Genomic DNA, 23,500 nt, shown 5'->3' on the forward strand with positions numbered 1-23,500 from the left:
CTTGTTTTCTGTTCAAGAGAGTATAGGCCATGTGAATGCGCATGGTTCGTCGAGCGAACAGCAGCTGCTTATGCGTCATTTCTATAGCAAACGACTAGCAGCGACCTCTGGCTATAGTTTCCTGATCAATGCCTTCAGAGGTCCTTTGTTCACAATATACCGAAATGTTTTCTGTCTAGTTACTCTTAATTTTTGTGTTGAATCGTAGAAACTGTTCTTTTTCAGTCGTAATGAAAAGGAGCTAGCGACAAACTGCTGAGTCGAAACGCAGAACAATTCGACCATTCGCATGAGTTTTATAATAATTCATCGATTTATATTAGCTCAGCCCGCCATAGTCTTTTCAGCCGTAACCTTCATTATAATATATTGTATATTTTAAACATATGCTGAGAGCTTTCCTTTATTCTTCTTCGGTTTTCTCTTAATACTCTTTTGACTAGTTGTAGTATTAACTATATGATTTATAGTAGCTGCATAAAACAGAAACGTCTTATTGACTTGTGCTCAGTTTTAATCAACGTGATGAGGCCGGATCATTAAACAATGTTCTATACTATGTGGCGTCTACTCTTCATAACCTCTCTCAAACTTTTCCCACGCAGGTTTATTTACGATATTTATTTAGTTATTTCTTCATTACTTTTTCATCGTATTTCTTCGTATTAAACTGTTCTTTTCATCTGTCTGATTCAGTTTAAGAGCTAGTCAACTTTGCTAAGATCTAGCTACTGTAGGGCGCGTAAGAAATTGCTGGACACTTCCAATGTTCTCGGTATGAATAACAAAAACGAGTTCTGTTCTTACGTCTGGTTATCTTAGAGAGCTTAATTTGCATTACCATGCCCACCAACTGTCCTCTTAGAAATCGCTTGCATAACTCGATCTTTCTTTGCGCCCTGCTTAGTTTAAGGCCGACTTCACCAACCACTTCATAAATACTGTGCTTCAGGTCGTCAATTGTTTTCGTTTTATAAATTTTGTCGTTCACATAGCCCCATAGAGAAACATTGAAAGGAGTCCAAGCATCTAGGCGGCGATTAGGAACATGATGTCAAGCGGATTGATTGCTTCCCGCGCTCTAATGTTGGTCGAATTTCTTAATCAATTGCCTCAGTGTTTTCCACGCCACCAAGAAGTGTCGTTCGTATTCTGCGTGACACTTGTAGATAGTCATCGTAACCAACTTCCCATTTCAATAGTAGGTTGTTACGAAAAGCAAACGCTGCTGTATTTATCATTCAACGATCTCTTAGCCTTTGTTTATTTACGGATGTATGGGGGCGAGACGAAATTGGCCGGCAACTTCTTATGCACCCCATACTTAATAGAATACTACGTTGGGTAGTTGTTTGACGTCGCACCGTTTTAGCAGTTACGTTTAAATTTACGCAGTTATTATAAGATAGCATATCTATTGGTTTCTACACAATAGATTAATGGAAAAGGTACAGTACTTATAATTTGTCCTTGTCAATTCAAAAACTGACCTTCGTATGGATTTCGCCGTACACCAGGAAACGCTTTTACTACTGCCGTTGCCACATCAATTATTGATGCGGATGTAGTTCGTTGCCATTTTTAACGCTGCTACCTGCACTCTGTGTTTCCTTTCTAGCTCGCTATCTTTGATACCCACCTATAGTGTGTTCTTTACCATACCGTGGAGCGAATCTGACGTTCTTCAAAAAAACATAGCACCGCGAAACAGTGATGTCGATACTTTTAATGAAAAGCGCGCCCACTGGCAGTGGCCTCGTAATTTGGCCGCGCAGCACAAGCAACAACGTCAATGACTGTTGTATCCATTGGCTCACTTCAGCATTATATTTCATTGATTGATTCATTCATTCAACTCTATCGACGTTCGAGTCGGCGGCAACAACAGCTACTACTATTAGCCAAAAGAACAGTGTCCTGCTAAAAAGAAGCAAATGAACAACTCAGCCCTATTGGATCGCTGTTACTCGGAACTAGGGACTGAGCGGTAATGACAGCGGACATAGGACAAAAAGAATTTTACTGCTAAGCTAAAAGTTATTATAAGCTACTGCTGGTTTATATGTGCCATCTCGAAAGTTTCTGTACGGCATAAAAAGCGCGCAGGGGTACGCCACCGTGACATTTTCGGAAAGTGTACAACTGCGTTTTCACACCGAAACCGAATTTTTAGAATACTCCATAAATTGCGAAACAAAACGGCTTCAAAAAAGCAACTAATAGACCCACGCGCACATATGTCTACGTTGTTTTAGTACATGTTTATATAAAGGCATATGCGTTGTTGTTACCGATGTCCTACTGATGTATTTACAAAAATGTACCCGTCGTCAAAAATTGAGGTTATGATTGTTTGGCATCTGACGGTTTTGTAGCGTAAACTTAATGGCGCTCATATCGAGAGATTCTGCTTAGAGAGGAAAAGAAAAGATCGGAAATTTCTTTTTTCATACTCTAGATAATAGTAGTCAAGTTTTTGTTAACATAAAAAATAGTGGAATGATTGCCTTTGACCGTGAATCTATATTATTTACCCCATTTCATTTCTGAGGTGCTTAAATTCTGTTTCAACACGAGTGGTGATTGATGGGGTTTGAATGAGTCCACAGTGGGGATCCAAGATAGTGGGCTTAGTACATTTTATAAAGACATAGAAAGATAACAATAAATGCCCTTGTCATCGAAAGCAAACCAGAAATATCGACTTGTTTATTTAACTTATCAAAACGGGTCAGCATTAAAAGTTGAATTCAGTTTAGTTTGTTCCACTTCATCTCACAGAATGAAGTCTATTATTTCTGTGATAAGGACATTGCTGCATTATTTAGGCAGAATAATGTGTGAAAACTCTTTTGTTTAGACTTAAATACTTCAATTATCCAATAGGAGTATTTAAGTCTAAACAACAAAATATTCAAATTATTACGTTTGTTGTTATCAAATAATAACACGACCGACATCCCATGCGATAAATCCATTTATAAAAAATCTTCTTTGAAGGTTAATTTGGATAGCTATTCAGTGCTAGTTTAGCTAGATTTAGTGTGACGGTCTCGCATTATTAGAATGCAAACTGACAACTCCTTAGATAGTTTAATCTTATGATAGACATCTAAGTCCACCGCTTGAAAGTAATTATAATTTTTTTAGCTTGTTATGGTACTATTAAGTACAGTTATCTCCGCAAAATACATAAAACAATAAGAGTTGGTTATTAAACGTGTTACACTATTTCGAGTTAAGAAACTACGTCAGAATTTTTTGTACCCTTACTTGGCCATAGACGATTGTATTCCTCCTATACAGCAAATGTAGTGCTTTCACATTAATTGCCTCGGATCGATCGAAATCCATAGTTTCAGCTAGTGGAATGTCCAAGGAGGTAATCAACCCTCGTTTGTCTCACGTACGATAATCACGAAATGGCCAAAACTGTATATGCTTTATTCTGTAAAAGTTTTTCAAGAACTGTTCTGCCATACGAAACTGGTATAAGATCTTACCCACCAAGCTGCTGTCACGGGTTGTCGTGATAGATTAAGCGGCTAAATAACTCGTAGAGATGTATTAAGCTCACATTGAATTCCTCGATTGGTTGTTGGTGCGTCAGGTCCCTTCGCGTCCCTCAAGATTCGTGACGGATAAAGGAGTGGCGTTTTAAGCGCTTTCGCCGTAAGTGAGCAAACGAGGATCCTCAAACGAAAATTAATGCACCTTTGTGTAAATATCGCAACGATATGACGCTGTTTAAACGATGCCGTTATATGCTCAGTGATACTACTGGGACGGCAGGATGGAGGTAGTACACTGATTGTCTTCGAAGAATCCGATTTTTGTGTCTATATTTACGGTGAACAATAACCTATTGATGATATTGCACCATAAAAAGGAGGTAACTAAACTATATTAATGGCGCCGATCCTATATTACGACCCAAATATGAAATCGATTAGAAAATGATTTTGATCACTTTATGCTAGATGAGGTCTACCGGCATCTAACAAGGGTCGGATATTTAAACTACAACCTGTAGAGCCCAATACAGATGCAAAGGGAGTTTTACTCCGATGATGGCAGGATTTCGATAGAAATTGCATATACAAGTTTAATATTCCTTTTGTGTACGCTCGATCTCAATTACAAAATTATATTTATTCTATTTACAGCTGAAATAGACATCAACCTTATCGTCAAACTAAAGTTCAGTTTCTGACACGGTTTTATGTACGGTGATCAGTGGTTGCAAAAATAAGTTTTGAAGATGAAAGTTAAAGTAATAATAATTAGACAAATGTAGAAAGAACTGTTATTGATTAGTTATGTTCATGTCAATTTTTACGTAATACTAATGCTTAAAGAAGTATTACAATAAAATTCTTCATAATAGTCGTGCCTGCTTGCCTCTACAATACAATACAATGTACTTTTGCTAATGTTGACACAACCGGGTGATTTGCTGAATGTGGACTGATAACACCGCGTCCAGTAGAAGTGTCGTTGTGGGCGCGTATAGACAGTTTACAGGTCGCACCTGTTTGGTTTAATGCTTCTCGCGCCCCGTTGCAACAGCTGTTACATGGAAATACATGGTGTAATGATATTGGCCGTATTGTCAATGAGAATGGCTACTGCAAACGGCATTCCCGCCAAATAACGAAGTTCTTGTTGAGAGACAGATCATGTGTAAGGAAACTTTCTTTGCTCCCAGCGGGAAGAAGTTATAAAGGTAGAGAAAGTAAATGAGAATCTTACTTTAATTTCCTGTGTTTACGAAATAGCTTAGTATAAGATGTGAAAGAACGGACAATCTGCAAGATACATTCATAATATATATAAATTGTATAAAATTCGTGTGATATTGAGAGTGGTAAACTACTACACAGTTTATCTGAGAGGTTCCATAGGCAAGATTTTTAAAAAACAATTTTAATTACCACATTGACAAATCGCATTGATTTGCGTACGGCTCTCAGGTTTCAAACCAAAGACTCCAAAATAAGAATAATAACAATCATAATAATAATTATTATTATTACTTTACCGGTTTCTAATATACGATAATGACAATGTACTACAGTTGATATTTTGTGTCATCACAGCATTGCAGGCGAAAAAGAAAGACCTATGGATACAGTCAACGGGCTTGTACATTGTACCAGCCATTTTCTCAAATAATTACCACTATCGTATAATGATTGATGTTGCCATTAGAGTCTATACGGGAAGTATGCCATCGGACTATGATGAACATAAGTAGTAGCTTTAATTAGTACAGAATATACTTCTTAGGAAGAAATATTATTGATTTGGCTGGCGTATTATAAGCTCAATGGAACTGTTGAATGTTTTATGTAATTTGCTGATTAACAACATAAAAATGAATGCCTAATTGTGTGTAACACATTTGCTCATAAATGTTTGATTAGCATAGTACGGTTGCAAACAATGTTTCCTAATGCAAGCAACAATTATGGATTCATAATAAAAATACCCACTCAGAGCATACGCATACGATTTATGTCAAGCCTTTTGATGCGAAACGAGGAAGATACTCCTGCAACTAACAATTTAGACTTGTCCTATTCATAGGAGAACTGAGAATAAAGGCATTGTCAAGTTTATTGACAGCAGTTTCATTAGTGCCGGAACTTAAACACACCGTAAGCAATAAAACCAGGCTTATTTTTAGTGTAGCTTTTGTACAGTCAACTTAACAACTAAGTTAGTCGTAGCATAAGTCTAGCAGGGTAACAGCGTTGATATCCAGAACTAAAAGGTTTCTCTATCTGGAAAAGAAAGTGATTGAAGATTTTGGTAATAATACGTACAGGTTCATTAAATTGATTGTTTTTCCATGTTATGTATCAGATATTTAAACTAAACAAGTTCTTTCATGTATGCCTAACAAGCAACTAATCCGGGCATAGATCCTTTTCTGCGCCGAGCCTGAGCGCACATCTAACGGCACTTTTTTGTCTTATATCTCTGATCGGGTGCTTTAACGCCAGTTATGGTAAATACAATGAGTCATACATTTTGATGCCATTTCAGTCGAAGCGGCTTATAGCATGTTTTAGTGTATTTTTAAAAATTAATTCATTTGTAGCGCTTTTTGCTTTCCCACTGTGGGAACTAGTTGCCCAGATCACCTTTGCACTGTAGTACTGAGGACTTATTGTTACAAGAAAGTCACGCCGGAATGATTTTGTTAGGCTTACCGGGAATACCTTCAAGATCTTTTTATAAAACGATATGGTAATTGTTTGGCAAAGTTACGTAATCCTTGGTGCAAATTCAGTTAATGCACTTGAAGGTATGTAACTGTACAAAATTTACAGTATTAGTTAGTATATGAGTAATATCGGCCTTTGTTCGAACGAGGACGAAGCAAGTCTATTTTTAAGTTCCTGTAAGCCTGATACGGTCAAGGCAAACACTTAGGAAAAGACACGCGCTTTCCAGTGCGTGATGTATTATCCAGTTTTTTGCAAAAAGGTGACCATACCTAAGTTATCAAAATCTAAATTCGTAAAATTGTATGAATCGTCTGCAGTTACACCAGATATGCGGAGTTAATGCGAAGTGTGTTATCTCTCTTTATTGATCTGGCTGTCTGTTTGCTGGACCTCTCGTTTTAAGATAACAGGTTCTTACCTCATTATTCCTTCATTCGAAAAAGTCGACTTGTATCCATCAAATGGCTCAAATGGTTCAGCTCGTTGTGACCCCGTAGTGTTATCCTCATCAGTACTGTTCCCTAGATACTAGACACATTACACGGACGCATAACTTCGATCTGTGCCGAAGCAGCGTGTGTAGTACCTCTATCTAGCACCAATTTTAAGACGTCTTTCTTCATTTGAAGTTCTTTTGCGGTAAACAGATAGGCGAGATGAACGCAGGAAGGATGAAGTGTCACAGGAGCGCGACTTCGCAAAGGAAGGCATTATTATTACTATCAAACAGGCAACGAAATCTACAGAGAAATACATACTAGATGCACAAGAAGTGGGCTAATGTCATTCTGTCCGCCCTGGCCATCGTCGTAGTTGCTGCTGTCGTAGATTTTTGTCCCGTCGCTGATGTCGAACTGAAAAGTCATTGCCCGAACTCGATTGCCGTTTCATTTTTCGATTTTTCGTCAACTGTTGTTGACATACCCCTATTTCTGTGCAACGTACAGAAAGTCTTGTGGCAGTATCAGTCAATCTGTCTGTGTTCCCCTCATATATATGTACCCGACCCTTGGTTGAGCCAGAGAGGTTATTTTGTTCGGCGATGAGGGCGTGATGCATTTTCTGCGTTTACATTTGTGGTAGTTTCAACACGAAGCGGCAACATGCGTTCAGTGACGCCACGACGATTTTCCGCTTTTTTTGGTTGTTCTGTCGCTACGCCGTGTGGTACGTTGCTATAGATCGTTTGCCTCCTTTGGTTAGTTATGTGTTGAAATGTTTAGCGTGCATTTTCATCAGTCGATTTTTAAATTCTCACCACTAGAATATCTTTCTATTGGCATCAGGAGGATAGTCTTAGGATCAGAATATTAATGGCATCTGTATATAAGGAAAGAAGTAGTAGAAAAGGATACTGTCAGAAAGATGATGAAATCGGACGGAAGGTAGAGGGAAATGAACAGACAGAAAAACAAGAAAAAGAAAAAAGCAGCAAGGAAAACGAATGTGTAGCGGAGAGAAGGGAAGAGGGAAGGAAAATGGTGGGGGAAAATAACACGAAATGGAGCGCGCACCTTTGCTTAAAACGCATTTTTAGCGGCGGCTCTTATCTAGGTGTCTTTGTTGTCCCTGCTATTGCTAGCGATTTGCTATCGCAGACGAAAACGTCGTATTCAGCTTTCGCTGATTTTGTGGAGGCCAAGATCTTGCCGATACTTCTTCGGGATCTGCTGCTATCGATGTAGACGTGCATATAGTACTTCGTTTGTTGTTTTCTGTTGTTATCTGTCACATGTTATTTTTGCTGATCAGGCCCCTGCGCGTATTTGTCTGCCGACCCGCCCTAAAACCAACCATCAACAGTCAACCACAGCTCTGTGCTGCTGGTTCTAGCTCTGCTTATATACAGCAGAGCAGTTCCAATAGTTGCTGAACGAAGATGACGGTGCTGAAGCCACATCATTGACATGTCCGAAACAACCGAGCCACAAGGTGAAGTGCGTAGTATTACAAACGTCGATCAGTCAGCAGCCGTAGCGTGCGCTGTGCCGCCGCCGGTAGCCCCCAAACGTTACTTGCTGTTGTCTGGATCATCATTATCATCAACGTGGCAATCATCACTACGATCAATGGCACCAATAGACGTCATCTCTGCTACCACTATTCTCGTGGTCGTTATCATTGTCGTCTGGTTATACCTCTCTCCCACGCACTATATATATATATATATATATATATATATATATATATATATACCCTGATTTCTTCATTTTTCCCCTTTAGGAGACTGCAACATACTATGCGTTGCTTCTTTTCCATGCTAGGGAGAATAGAAGAGGGAACGAAGACGATGTTTGCGTAGGAAATAGGGATAGGATCGTAATGTTTAATTCATAATAAAACGACCAGCACAAACATTACAACAGCGACAACAACTACGTCGGCGACGGTGGCGACCGATCACGGACGACGTTGTCTGTCTGCAGAAAATGGAAAACAACAGCAGAGTGATCCGCATTCTCAGTGTAAACAATGCACGATTTAAAACAAGTGCGTGTTTGTTGCAGATAATCTTTTTCTGCTGCTACTGCTGGTGCTGGTGCGATATTCGGTAACGGATGAAGGAGACGAACAATGAAGTCATAAAAGAATTGCGCACTGTAGTTCAGATGAAGCGTTTTAAAAAATAATGCGACCAAGAATGCTATATGCCATAAATTAGCATTTACTTTTCGTGTTACATCAACATTTATCTTTTTCGATTGTCTCTGTTTAGCGTTCGAAGCAGTTTTTCATAAAATCTAATTTCGTAATATCCATTTTACATTGTCGTACAAGCTTGGTTTAAATATTAGCATCAGATGGCTGCTTATAGACTATTTTTTTAGATGTGATCACAAAGTAGTCGTTTGTGGAAGTCAAACATACATTTATCCTCAAGAGACCGCTAGAAACGAAAAATGCATACATTCATGATAAATACGTGTTAAATTAACTTAACTAAAACAATGCTAATTATTTTAATGTTCTCAAGGAATGCATAATGTGATATTATATGTCATTTATATTATTAAAATTACAATCGATTTTCATAGCACCTCCCTATAGGCACATAAGAGATGACCGTGAGCAAATTTTGGTACCACATGTGTCGCTATTTAGTCTGATCTGAATTCTTCATTTAATTATCTTCACCAATAAGGAGAGTTGATCAAGATGTCTATATTTTATATCATTTTCCATTATGTCTCTAATGCTCACTTCCGCCTTCCGCTTCAGTATGCGATTAAAGAAAAAATCAATCTACGATTAATTTTACAACTGTTCCATACCTTCCCTGTCAATTATATATATATATATATATATTTTTTTTTTAGTCTGAAAGAAATATTTTGTTAGCGCAGCCCCACTCTTTTATGGTGATTTTTACAGTTTCATCTCAATAGATATATTTCTGCAACGCAAGACTGTCGTTGCAGTTGGAGGTGCTAAATAACAGGCAGCTCTTGCCTACCAGCTATGGCGGAGCTGTCAATTCTATAAGTACCTACAAACTTATTTGATGATCTGCGCTGCTGTTGTTATCTGCTGACCTGAACCACTTTACCACTTAGCTCGGCTACCACATGTAGCTGGATCTTAGTCAGATCGCTTGGAGCAACATATAAAAAACTTCTTAGGATATGTAGAAATGGTATTTTTTTATCTTGTTTTTGCTTGTTCATTCTAACAGCAACGGAGAAATTACTATGGTCGCAAAAACTAAGTCTTACATTATAGTTATATGGCTTTAAAAATGATTGCTAACAGTACTCTGCATTTCAGCTCGGTGTACATGATAGCTAAAAAAGGACGGGTTTCCCACTAAAATAATAAGATGGTAATTCGAAATATTAACATTAGCGTGGCTCGTAACAGAATTACATGGTAGACAAGCATCAAGTTCTTATTGGATCGTAAGAATAATTGTCGTTGTTTCTACACCTGTAAAGGGAATGATCAATTCTGTCAAGTATTGTTTGTAGTAGTCAATAGTCACCATCATTAACGCCTTGATGCCAGTTTTTCGTCAGTTTCGTATTGAAACTGACTAGGTAAGTTAAGGAGTTGCAACTCTTTCGCTGGTCCTGAAGAGAGGTGCAAGACGAGGTTGTAAGAATTAAAAAAACTATCAGAAGACGCAAATGAAGAGTGTATGAGACAGAGTCAAAAGCGGAAGGGCAAGCAGTGTGTACCGCCTGCAACGGCTACGAAAGAACAATCGGGAAGAGACAAAAGGAAAAAAAGCAGTGACGCGTTCGTCCATTCACCCCGCTGTGTCTGAATTATGTATATTGTCGACTACGTCCTGATAGCGTAGGCAAAATCGCCTATTCTTGTTGATTGCAATACTGCCTGATAATGCCTAAACAAGCGGCCAGCTTTTTTGAGATGGATGAGCTGTGCATCTATTACGGCTCAGGACGATACATCAATGGGAGTATGTCACATTTAGGAGCGTAATCAAAACAATACAAATAGCTTCAATACGACCAAGCACTTTGGAGTGTCGTATTGTGTCAAAGTACAATCTGATCTCTGAGTTTTAACGCTACTTCGGCTGAGTCTATTAATAACTATTGTATTATAATCTTCAGTTATTGTTTAGAAAACATTATTTTAGTACAAGCGACACTTTATTCGATTGAGGTTTCGACCACGAGTCATTGGTAGGACTACAATGTTTAATTTTAGCCGAAGAAAGCTATTAAATTAATAATTCTATGATAAGCATATATATTGTAATCTCTATTCAGAGCACACAGTGTTTAATTACATGTAAGCATGAGGCGCAAAATCAAATTCTTGTTAGCGCACTCGATGCACGTAACTTAAGTGACTCTTACTGTCATTATTATGTATGCGTTTAGTACATGACCACCTTCAAACACCCTTCAGCAGACAAACGCAAGATAAGAAAGATGTAAGTGGACGCTGCAATAGGACTTATAGCTAAAGTAGTAATCTTGAAGTTTAGAAGTAACGATGCCACAGTTAGTAGATTGATTTACGGAACACGAGTTTCGAAATTGTACCGACTTACGATATTAGGTTGGTGGCTAAACACAACAGAAGTCAGCTTTTTATTTTAATTTAAACCAAATCTACACGATTTACTAATTTGTTCAATTTTGGCATCTTTAAGTCGACAACATTTGTAGTAGAGGCGTAAAAATAAGCAATAAGCCTCACACAAAGCCCTAGACCATATTTTATCCGTTAATTGTCGTACACACAATCAGTACAGGATAATATAGGCGAAGTGTACTAATAGCTTTTCTAAAATATAATACGAGCCAAATTAAGTATAAAGTTATGTTTTCAACATAAGCATGTACTAACATTTGATTAGTAAATATATTTTATTAACAAAAGGAAAGTTTGCCTGATTCGGTACAGTGTTGCTCGCTTGTAGCGTTGGTTGCCTCTTCTATCTAATTAAAAATTTCTACCAACTCACATCTAAAAGAATCAAATCACAATATATAGGTTTCGGGCATTCTCTAGATTAGTATATATACACATACAGACTTGCTTCGATTCCACACACTAATAATATGGTCCTGCAAACAAACTATATTGGATATGTTCCACGCCTTGTTAGCCTGTTATAATAAACCTTAACTGACTGCCTCTAATTCAAATGCTGCGGATAACCATGTTAAAATCATACTAGGCCTTATTTGGCCTTATACTATTGGATACTATGAGGCTAAAAATTGTTATGCGTATGTAACATTGTGCTTGAATGGAAGATTATTTGGTTTTCAAAAACATCAGATAGTTGCTATTATTTGATAATGGTATGTTTGAGAACCTGGATAAATCTACGAGTCGTAGCGGGGCCTTCCTGTAGTGGTAAATATTATACTACTGTGGTATTGAACACCAATGAATTACTTAGTTTATGGCTGATCGACACAGCGCATCAAGTTTTATGACACTAGGTCTAAATAGGGAGACAAAACAATTGTGGTATTAATAATTGACAAAACTGAAGACGATCAAAGCAAAAGAACAGCGTGGTGCTTGTAGTTCTTTTTAGCGGCACAGGCGGCGTGTAACTTTCGAGCTCGCGAAACCATTTGAAAATCTAAAGGCAGTAGTAGCATAAAGTGCTATGATGAAGCGCCTTGCTTGCCGGATCTGTTGTCGCAGAGCATTTGCCGTTTTTGACATTGTCGTTTTATTACATATTATCATTATTATTATTACCTAAATGTTCAGATGTAAATATATGCACACATACACGCGCAGCCAAGAATTAATGGTTCATTATATAATATGGCACTAATTGAAAAAGCTGAGAAATAGAGCTTTCAGTTAGACGACGACAGGCATTAAAAGTTAGTCAGTGTCATATCCGTGATATAACAAACATAAAACTAAGGCTAACCGACTTACCTTAGGAAATCGATCGACATATTCATTACTGTTGCCACTGCTGTTATCGCTATGAGATCATCGATGCACGCCTCCATAGAATCATTGTCGCGTTTTTAGTCTTTACGGGCCCGTCTGTCGTGTGCTAGTGTACATTATGATGATCAGCGCGGCTCGGACAACCTCCGGCCTTTGGTTGGGACAATACATGGGCATTACGCAATTTGTGTGATTAATAAAGTTATTATAACTATTATATGTAATAGAATAATGACTTGCATCCGATTGTTTCGTCAGAGTCAAGTCAGAGCGCTGAGTACCGTAACAACAATAACTTATTAACTTAACTGGTATTAGATGAGATTTCTTAACATGGTCGCGCAGTTTGAGTATCATAATTCTCGATGCAGTTATTCTACATAGGCGCATTATTTTTTTCCGCTGTTGTAGAAGCAATGCAAGAGCACAGAATCGTTGAGGCCATACGTGGATGCATAATCGCCAGTCGACATATATATGATAACTCATGTATTCCTGTGCTTAACTCGTTCTGTTTTCTTCTTTCGGTAAAAAGATGAATGAAAAACTGTGAAAAAGTATTAACGACCATTGGAAAAACGATAACAAAGTTGTACTCTCTTTTTGTTTTATGAAATCAGGTGAGTGACTATTCCCGATGGCTGATAACGTGAACTACTAATGAGCACTACACAATTATATATTATCACTATAACACCAACAGAAGTAATCTTAATATAGTAGGGTTTTTGGCTGTTATAAACTCCTGCAATTTCAGGACTTTTAACTTGCTATGAACCGAAGGTTTAATTAAGATAGAATTACGCTATGTATAGCGTATTTCTACGACACTTTAACGAAATTACTCCTACTAATATCGCTGATATTAAGAAGTTATCAGCAGATTAAAAAAAACGCTTTTGTTTAAGTTCTGAATTGAAGTTGTCATTGTGGTGGATGTTAGTTATGGTAAACAAACGCGATCATCAGGAATGACATTTGTAGCACATACAAAAGGTCCGGATTTATATGCCTCATTTTGTACATATACAATGTACGAATAACCGTCTCGTTAATGTAAATACATTTACTGGTTTTGACTAATACATGCATACGTATCATGTGCTTTACCTATCTACCACAAGAAACAGTTAAAACTTATGTTCTACTTTGTGTTCTTTAAAACGAAGTTATTTTCTTTGTTTGGCGGGGTTCTTAAATTCCGTAACTCATTTGTTTCGCCTGAGAAGGCTGTCACTGTTTCGATCACATACGTAGACATATGAGCTTCGAAATGCATCGAATATTCTCACGCATGTCTCAGTGTCGCATTATGGAAGACATGCTCCTGTTTGCTCACGAAGATTTCGTCTCTCTATCGCTATGCATATATATATGTATGTCTACATATATGTATATATATATATATATATATACCAAACTTACAGCAGGGGCCCATAAAAGACTGTGTTAGATTAATCCGACTTATTAGTCGCATCTAATTCAAGTGACTGTGTTTTGTGTGTGACTTTTCAGATTTATATAGCAGATAATCTTTTCCTAGATGTTAGATAAGTTAAGTGAAACTCGCAAAAACGATCCTTTATAATTAATTGTTTGCTAACAAGCTAGATAGGTAAAAGATAAATATTCATATACTATAAGTTCACATAAAGTTTTGCCGCGCAGCGTAAAGCAGGCTTTAATGGCAAAAATACTGACACATCGACAAATTGAATTTTTATGAAAAAATTATAAGGAGCAATGACAGTATGCATCGTTCTTTAAAACCTATTTGACCGCACTTTAACTTGTATGACTACCGTAGGTATGCCTAATTTTAGCACAAATTCGCGTCAAAATTCATAGTAAATTCTAATCCATGGTGTGATTACTTGCAACGTGGTGCATATGTTGACAATGCTGTTTTACCTGAACGATGCCTAATTTGCTAATAAGGTTGTCAAAGCAATCACATGTAATACTTTGTTGCAAATAACGAAAATGCAATACCTTTTATGCTTTAACTTGTTAAGCTTAATTGTGCTCTGATACCCCTTAGTGTTTTCGATTTTTCTGTAAAATTAGCGTCATTCCGCCATCCTCATATATACACTAAAAATAGTCTCTCATTGGGCGCTTGGGCGGTCATCTAAGTCAATTTAACGCCTTCTATGAAGTCTGATTTACTCGTACTGTGCCATTGAAAATGTAGCATTCAAGCAGGTAAAGCCCTCATGAAAGAATAAATTGCTTCTTGCTTTTTTATCGTTCAATAAAAGTTTAATAAAATTCAAAAAACATATTTGGCTGACACATATAGCTCCACCTTTGGAAATCTGGAGGAACGTAACAACGCCAACTGCACTAGATTTCTGATCTGTACGTTTTAAAAATTCCGAAAGTTTAATAACATTCAAATTTAATTTCTTGTTTGAAAAAACCAAGTGGCTTTTATAGCCCCTATTGCATGATGCCCTATCCTGCTCTTCATATATATATCTTTTTTTATTTAAAGAAAACAAAGTTATCGTTACGCTGAGTTCCTGCTTATCACATTTCTGAAATTTTAGTGTAGTTTGCAGATTCACGAAACTTTGTACACAAAACATATATCGTAACCATTGTGGGATATTCACTGGATTATTAAAATTTAGTCAGCGAGGTTTTCCTTTAAGCTTTGGAATAAATAAATTGTTTGGTGCTCGACTGTGCTCACATACTAATGGCTCATTAAGCAGTTTATGAACTTGTTGACTAGTAATTGTATGCTTCCGGTTACATTGTGGACGAACTGAAATTACCGAAGTTCACAGGTGAATTACGTGTTTGGCATCTAACAGTTGGTTTTAATAATATCGGAGTTACAAATGATACGAGGATAAACATACATAGTGTCATTTGCTACGTCCATTGTCTGCTAAATAGGGAAATGGTTTGTTCCGAGCGTTAATGTTCGCCTGTAGTATCTAAAACGGACGTGTTATTCGGGTCTTACTACCTTTAGCATGTTTAGTGACGTAAGCGTGTGCGCTGTAATTGTTGTGATCTTAGCTGTGACCATTATGAATTTGTTAAATGTTATCGTATATTGTTCGTCTCTGCTGTTGTTGTTGTTGTTGGTCTCGTCTTCTTTAAGATGAAGAACAGAGCAGTGGTGATGCCCCTCCTTTTGAACGTTCAGTCTCTCTCCCCATATGCGTTATGTTGTGATCTCATCGTGGGATGACTGCTAAACAACAACAAGTGAATCTAAGCGGCTTATGCAGACCAGTAATTTTAGTGGTAGCGTTCAGTACGTGGGTTGGTACCCGCCGCCATCGCTACCCGCGCAGTTTTTCTTGTTGTTCTTACGAATGATGCTACCACTGTTGTTGTTGTCGATTCAACAAAAGGATAATCCCAATGAGCAAAAACGGTAGATACAGGTGTGAAAGTTATTGAGAAAAAGAGAGAGATAAAGGGAAAGGGAAATGTATAGAAAAAGGAATGGTAGGAAAGGGAGAACTTTAATACATTTAAATGACAAATTGTAATTTGGCTTGTTTAAGATATTAATATTGTGCTTTTTTGACGGTTTTTACGTTATGCTGATAAATATAGTTTTCGAATGACTTGCAGACATACGTAAGTAGCTCTTATTGTTATCGTTGTTCGTCCATTTTTAATTTTATAGAGTACCTGCTTATCTATTTGTTTAGTGCATTTAAAAATTATTATCTGCGACGAATAAGCATTGCAGTATTTACTACAGAAACTTGCTAGCCGAAAACGTTTCCGATCTGTCGCTAGTTTGAGTTGTGTTGTAAAAATAAGATCGTGGACAGTAACGTATCGTCATCCCAACATTCTAAAAAATATTTTTGAATGATAAAGGTTCGTTGAAAAAAAAAGAAAGTCTAAAAAACTTTAAATAAACGTAGTCCTGACATCTTAATGCATTGTCACCCACTGTCCGCTGAAGGACAAATTCTATAAAATTTTAGTGAATAGAGTAAGCTGCGTATTCGAAAAAGTTCCGCACTTGACCCTTATAAAAACCCTTTGTATGAGACTAGCATGAGGCCAAGGCTACCTGTTACATCCACAGACTGGCCTTGGACCTTTAGGACCTAAGAATCACCTCGCATCTAGTAGGAAGTTTTACAAGTTCATGTAGACACAAACGATGAAAAAGATTTGCAACAGTTCTTATTCTCGTGTGAATGATAACTGATATATAGCTTCGCAAATTGTTTGTTACCCGAGAGACTTTGTCATATCCCATAGGGAACGGTGTATTACTAAGGTGTGATACGCTGAATGGCAAAAATTATTGCAAGCATATCGACTTACAATTATCAGTGCAATTTCACGAAAGTCAACAAAAACATGCATGACATCCTTCATCCTTAATACAGATTTTCTTCTCAGCTCAACAGCTAGCAACACGACCAATGGTAATATTTATTATCTACCAGTGCTAAAGGCATGTTATGGTGTTGTATACTTGCACGATATATATATATATATATCTCGTAAAAAGGCGCGAAGAGGAAGACGGACTTTCGTGCTCAAATTCTTCAAATATCGCGCTGCTTTTTTTTCCGTTAGCGATGCCGTCAGCAACAACATCAACGCATGCGTTATTTTTACTGACCATGCGAATTACATCTTTACGAGTCACAGGTGTTTAATCCAGTCCTTATCAGAGGAGGCCGTGAAATCGTTTGAAGTTGAATGAAGCAAAATGCTTAAAAGAACATCTATTCATTTTTGGTTACGCCGTCAGATAGGATCTTCATGCCGATTGCTTCTGCAATTAACCAACAGAAGAAACGATACAAATCAAAAACAAACTTCCACCAAGCTACTGAACCGTCCGTATGTCTTTCCACGTTCAGTCACGAGCAAGCAGTCACTGCAGACCTCATTTTGTACCCCTACTATTGCACTACAGCAAAATTCTTTCAAAGATTTCACTAATACTATTGACTTTCTGTTGCTTTTCCAACTGGCACAGTTCGATGTCGACGATGAACTGTCGTCTTAATCCAATCGTGTATCTTCTTGTATTGTGATTTAACTGTGATGTGCATCATTAGACAGTATCTAAACACCATATACGTGACTAGATAATGCATTGTGCGTCACATGCGCGATAGTTAGACAATATTTTTAGTGTATTCTCTAATAAAGTCCAATGGCCATTGCGGATAAATTTCTTTGGTGAAAATCTCTAGGCTGAGGGACGTAGTGATTAATGATAAGTACATTTTGTACTGTTTAACATGTACTGCTAACTTAAACATATACTGTTTAAGTACATTTTTTCTCTTTGGGATCAGGAATTAATACGTTCTGTAATTGCACGAATTTAATTATTTAACTTTGCACGTGTCAAAAAGGATTTATATTCATGATAAGAGGTTTTTTCTTCAAGCAATAGCAAACTTAGCTGAGCAAAGCGTGTGCTTTGTGAAGAGTAAGCTTATGAAAAAAATAATTGTAAAAGGTTAATGGCAGTAGTTTAGTGGTCAGATTTGTATACAAAAACAAGTATAGGCTTAACTGTATTTTGAAACGCTCATAAGTGGTGACCTTAAAAAAGATACTTTTAGTAGAAAAATCATATATCTTATTTGAAGTGATCCGGGACAAACTACACCGAAGAAAATTAACTAAAAGATAGACAAATTTTTATTTAATAAACTTTTCATTGGTTTCGAAAATGTGTGAATGAGAAGCTTTAGAGAGAAAAAAAAGGACTTATTCAATAAGACGATTCTCTCTTTCGTTTTCATATCTCTCAATCATGATCAACGCTTCAAATATTTCATGTCTTTGTAGGTTTCCACTTTGATGTAATCTGTAGGTACAATTATACCTGTAACATAACGTTAATAATAAAGAAAATTTTGCAAGCATCGAGACCCGCTTAGCAGTAGGATAACCTTGATAACTGGGAAGCCAGTTGTTTAAGTTTTTCATTACTATTATTATTAAGTGCAAGTCATGATGTAGGATCGATTTTCATATTGGTCATACGATATCAAAGGTTTTCGTGATTAACCTGCAGGATATCAACGAAGTGAGCTTGCTGATTCACTTGAAAGCAGCTCATGATTGCGTACTTACTAAGTGCTAGCCAGTCGTTATATACTGATGCTGCTTCCACACTATCTGTAAATCCTATTAGTTGGTATCCTTTCATGAGTGGGATCTTCGTACCACGAACACCATTCCCACGCGCAGCTTCAAAATATAGACCAAGTTGTATTAGAAGAGAACTGTTGGTCTCCTCGAGCTAGTAAGTTGAACTGAATCGTCCTTTCGATAGCTTAATCTCTTCTATGTATCATGTAAGCATCATATCTGCTAAAAAGTAGCAGTTACATCCGGCTCTTATGTGATAGCGTCAGCTTAACTGATAAATAACAGATTAGATGACGGAAAAGTACAACCGTTTGCACAGTGGACTTCTAATAAGGTCAGCTCAGCCTTAAAAAAAATTGCGTAAACGTGGTCTATTACCGACCATTTTTGTCGTCATCTTCAGAAGGGTAAAATTATAAATTCGTATTTGTATCTACACAGTAAAATTATGGAAATAGAATCATTGTGCCGAAGTCGTAGTAGACAGTATTTGTTGCTGTGTCAAACAGTTAGAATGCAGCTTGACAGAATTAAGAGTGCAAGATTAAGCTAGACAAAAGCTGAAGCAGGTAAAAGAGGGAATAAGCCCGTTAGGTTTAATACGGAAGTAGTTGAGAGAGTAGTAATCTATGTTATTTTCCATAGCCAATATAACTGAGGAGCGAGTTTAGTTTATCCTATTGCCCATTATCTGAAATAAGGACTGTAAAAATTAAGGTCACTTAAAGCATTTAATCCAGACCTAATAAACGGGGGTAATCAGAACTATGGTCTCCTTGAATTGCTGGAATCGTACCATTTCGAGCAAATGCAACGCCGATTTTCGAGGCAGTCTCTAGACTATTATCAGATTATTAGATATAAGGTTATGCCTTTATAAAAACTGTTTAGAGTGTATTATATCATAGTAGGCAAGATACAACTCCAGGCTATAAGTGCAGATTGTTCGTCTATTACCTGTATTATTATAGAAGTATATGTTTGAAAGCGTAGTTTGAAGAATGGCAATAGTTGTGAAACTCGCTTTGTAGCTGTAACTCTCGACTCGGTGATAAGGTGTTGTAATACGAATGTTCTTAATTAAATTTCCGATTGCCGCTAAAAATAAGAGAACTATCGACCGAAAGTTGTCTGTTGCGATTACATTCAAACCTACTAGACGAAAAAAAATTGTTAATCTCGAGAATCGATTTTACGAAATGTAAGGAAAAACGTATTTGAATAGGTACACAATTTGGTTCAAATGTAAGATACCGGATGAGGCTGTGATATTGACATAGAATATATGTTTTATTAGTTTTCTTGATAAGCAAGCTGACACGGTCCCTATCCGTTTCAGGTGATTTCATCTCAAACGAATCGAAGATGTCAAACGGGTTGGCACTGCCGGTTCGGTAAGAAAAATAATAGCATATGGATGAGAAAAACGCCTATAATTCTTACGTCATCACTCAGGCACAGTGTCTTCGGGATAAACCAGGGCACGTTTTTGAGAACTGTTTGTTGGTTATGCTCGCTCATCTCTTAAGCTTGATGCTTTAGTTATTTCTCAAATAAAGAGACTAATTGATGATAGCTAAATAGTAACCAAAGAATCAATGTGAGCGAAGAATAGCGGTTTTTAAAGGAAATGGGGGAGAGAGAAACGCATATGTACCAAAACGAAAAGTACTCATTGTAAAAATTCCGTAACTAATTTAAGGGGTACAAAAATTTTGTTTTTGACAATCCCGGTGATTCGCCGACTAGGATTAGGATGACGTATGAACGATAATTTGAATTGTTCACAAAAAAGGTTGAAACTTTTCGGGAAAAGTGGAACAGAATGATGTCGATTTTATTTGCCCTAGTCTCTCTCTACGTTCTCAGTGCCGCACTCAGTGAAGCTAGTATCAAACTGCTACACTTCTTTCAGGAAAGCACATCTGCTATTAAAGAAATTTGTTTGAATATTCTAAAACCTCTACTGAAGCTATAGGTTACTTCTCTGTCGAGTAGTAGGCCATGCGTGGTTCTGTAAGATGGCGCACCTGCTTTTCAGATCAGAGCAGTGTAAACTGGGCTGTCAGAAACTGTAGGCATGTTCCAGGACAAGAACGTCTCGAGCGCTTTATAACGCAGATTTTAAATTCATTGCGTTCATTACTATGCATGGGCTGTAATCGAGCAAAAGTCGAACAAGTTTTGACGTGGCAACGTTGACGTGCTGATTACCGCTATTAAAAGGGGATTAAAAAATAAAACCCGAGTACGGGCTGACTTGTGACTGGTTTGAGCTAGAATTAAAATTAAGAACTCGGTTAAATGGTACTTACGTTTTTTAAACACATGTTCCGTCAGGGATGTGTTTGTTAAGAGACGCAAAAATTGGTTTATCCCAACATATCTCGATTGCCCTGTCTGTATTACACATCATCACAAACCGGTATGGCTTCTACTGCCTCTAGTGTATTCTAATATGGATATCACGACCGGAATTTGAATAAATGAAGGCCTATTGCTATCTATTGGCAAGGAATTTTTTGCTATTATGTATCTTCATATAAAGCAATAAAGCTTTCTTTTTTATTATTATTCTGTGACATTTTTTCTGCAGTTTGTTTTATATGGAATGTTATACATCTCTATTAGCGCAATCTTCGATCGGTATACACATTCTTTCTAAATAAGCCCAAGCAAAATACAGTAACGATAATAGTTGACAAGTTTTTCTTACGGCTGTTTCTACTTTTGACAAACCGACTTCTATTGTAGCTGCTAAATTACCCTTGCCTTTTCCTCGTCGAATATTTCGAATGTCAACGGATATGTGGGGATACAAACGCTTGATGATGATGCACATGGCAATGTTTTCACGACTTATGGCGATACACCCTCAGATATCTACAAATCATAATCGTGAAGCCTAGATCGTGTCATATGAACAAATCAGACAAGCTAGATACTACAAATTGATCGTAATTAAATTAACGGCCCTAGAAGTATACAATAACTATCTGATAGTTTTGCAGTTGGTTGTTAGCGGTGAACTCATTCCATGTAACGAACACGTTTTCGTATCCCTGATGTCGGTATGAGTCTATAATATGACATGCAGTAAAAAAGTACAGCAGATTTTTTCGTTGGCCAAGGATCAACTCGTACCTAGCTGTCTGCTATTCGCACAGCGAATTTCAAATAATTTGTACGCATGCTTAAAATCTTCTAAATGCTTTGGAAGAAGTGACTTTTAGCTAAGCTATGTCTTTTTTTTAGAAAATAAAACTAAAATATTGATACTCTTACGCATTTGTGCCAATACCTGCAGAAGGCCCTTGGAGATTAGAATATGAATCAACGTCGAGTGTATAAATAGTGCCGATGGTTTTGTAACCGACAAGAAGGCCTTAAAAGCAAGCTTTATTTTTAACGGTCTACTATATCACGACACGTACGGCCGGGGACGTAAATGAAAGCAAAACTATTCGTGCTAAATAATTCATGCCAAATCGTCTATAGCAAGTTTCAAGACGAAATAGACATCTTGCACAAGCTATGTCAAATTATTTTGAAAGTCATTCGGTGGAGAAAAGACTCACAGTAAACGATCGTGCTGAAAGGTACGAGTCGAAGCATATACGCAAATGCAAATCCTGTCCTTAAAAAATCTTAATTAATTAAGTAAATCTCTAATGCAGCAGTGTAGTCGTTTGAGTATCGTTTACCAAATGACTCCGGACCGAAGAAGCTGCAAGAGCTAGAATAGAAACCAAATTCATTCTTATTGCCTGTTTATACGGTCAAAGGTTCTGCATTATTATCATTATTGAGAAGTTTTACTGTCGTTAAAAAACATTACTAACAAAATTTGAGCAAGGTGCATGGTACCTTGCGCACAAAAAAACTGAACTTCGTTATAATAAGTTGTTGGCTCTTTCGCACTGGTTCATATGTCGCTGCTTGTACCGCGTTTTTTTTGCAAAAAAAACAGGCGTCCGTGTTACCTTGAACTCTGTATTTATTAGACCTACGCCCCTATGACTTTCATTTTTGGCGAAGATAAAGAACTATGATTGGAATTACCGAAAGAAACGAAGGCAGAGATACGATGGAGCTCGAAAATTCTTTTAATGATTTAAAAAACATTACCACTGAATTCAATGGGTTGAATTCCATGGAGATTATTTCACACCGGGCAATTGAGAATGAACGACCAAGACGTATCCAATTAATAAATATCCAAATCGATACCTCCTCGATTTAATGTGATTTTTGTTTGTATGCTATTCAGCTACTCGTCCCAATAGTAAAATGTATTTATATTGTATTTGTAAATGTTTCCACGCAGCTGTGTGCATGTCTGATAAGTATGTCTGTGCATGAACCTATGCACATAAATCGTGTGTACCCGGTCGCTCATTTAATTCCTTCTCTATGGATTTGCGTGTACGTTATATCTATGGCACTGAATGGTCAGTCAGTGAGTCGCTGTTTGAACAATTTTCAAAAAAGTAATTATTTCAATAATAAAAATTAAACCTAATAATAAATAGATTGTTTATATTAATGCTACTGACGAAAAATAAAAAAAAGTATATTAGATTGCGCAAAACATACTCCTATTAAATTTAAAATATCTAATTTAGAAAAAAATACTACTATTTAAAATTATAAATATGTCCTTTCAAATGAAAAATAAATCGTTAAAATGTTTCTATCGTGTTTTTGCTCGATATTTCTCTTTATTGCTATCGTTCCCTATATATATA

The 23,500-nt window shown here is 37.0% G+C and overlaps 1 protein-coding gene across 3 annotated transcripts in view; it reads left to right on the forward strand.

Moving 5' to 3' along the window:
* Positions 1-23,500, forward strand: part of LOC111248382 (uncharacterized) — a 63,945-nt gene that overhangs the window by 6,825 nt on the left and 33,620 nt on the right. For all 3 annotated transcript variants that reach the window (XM_086982515.1, XM_022800610.2, XM_022800611.2), the window contains exon 2: positions 20,092-20,146. The gene's annotated coding sequence lies outside the window, so the exon portion shown is untranslated. The remainder of the gene's footprint in view (positions 1-20,091; positions 20,147-23,500) is intronic.

The sequence above is a fragment of the Varroa destructor genome, unplaced genomic scaffold, assembly GCF_002443255.2.
Source record: "Varroa destructor unplaced genomic scaffold, Vdes_3.0 BEIS01000003.1, whole genome shotgun sequence".
Lineage (NCBI taxonomy): Eukaryota > Metazoa > Arthropoda > Arachnida > Mesostigmata > Varroidae > Varroa > Varroa destructor.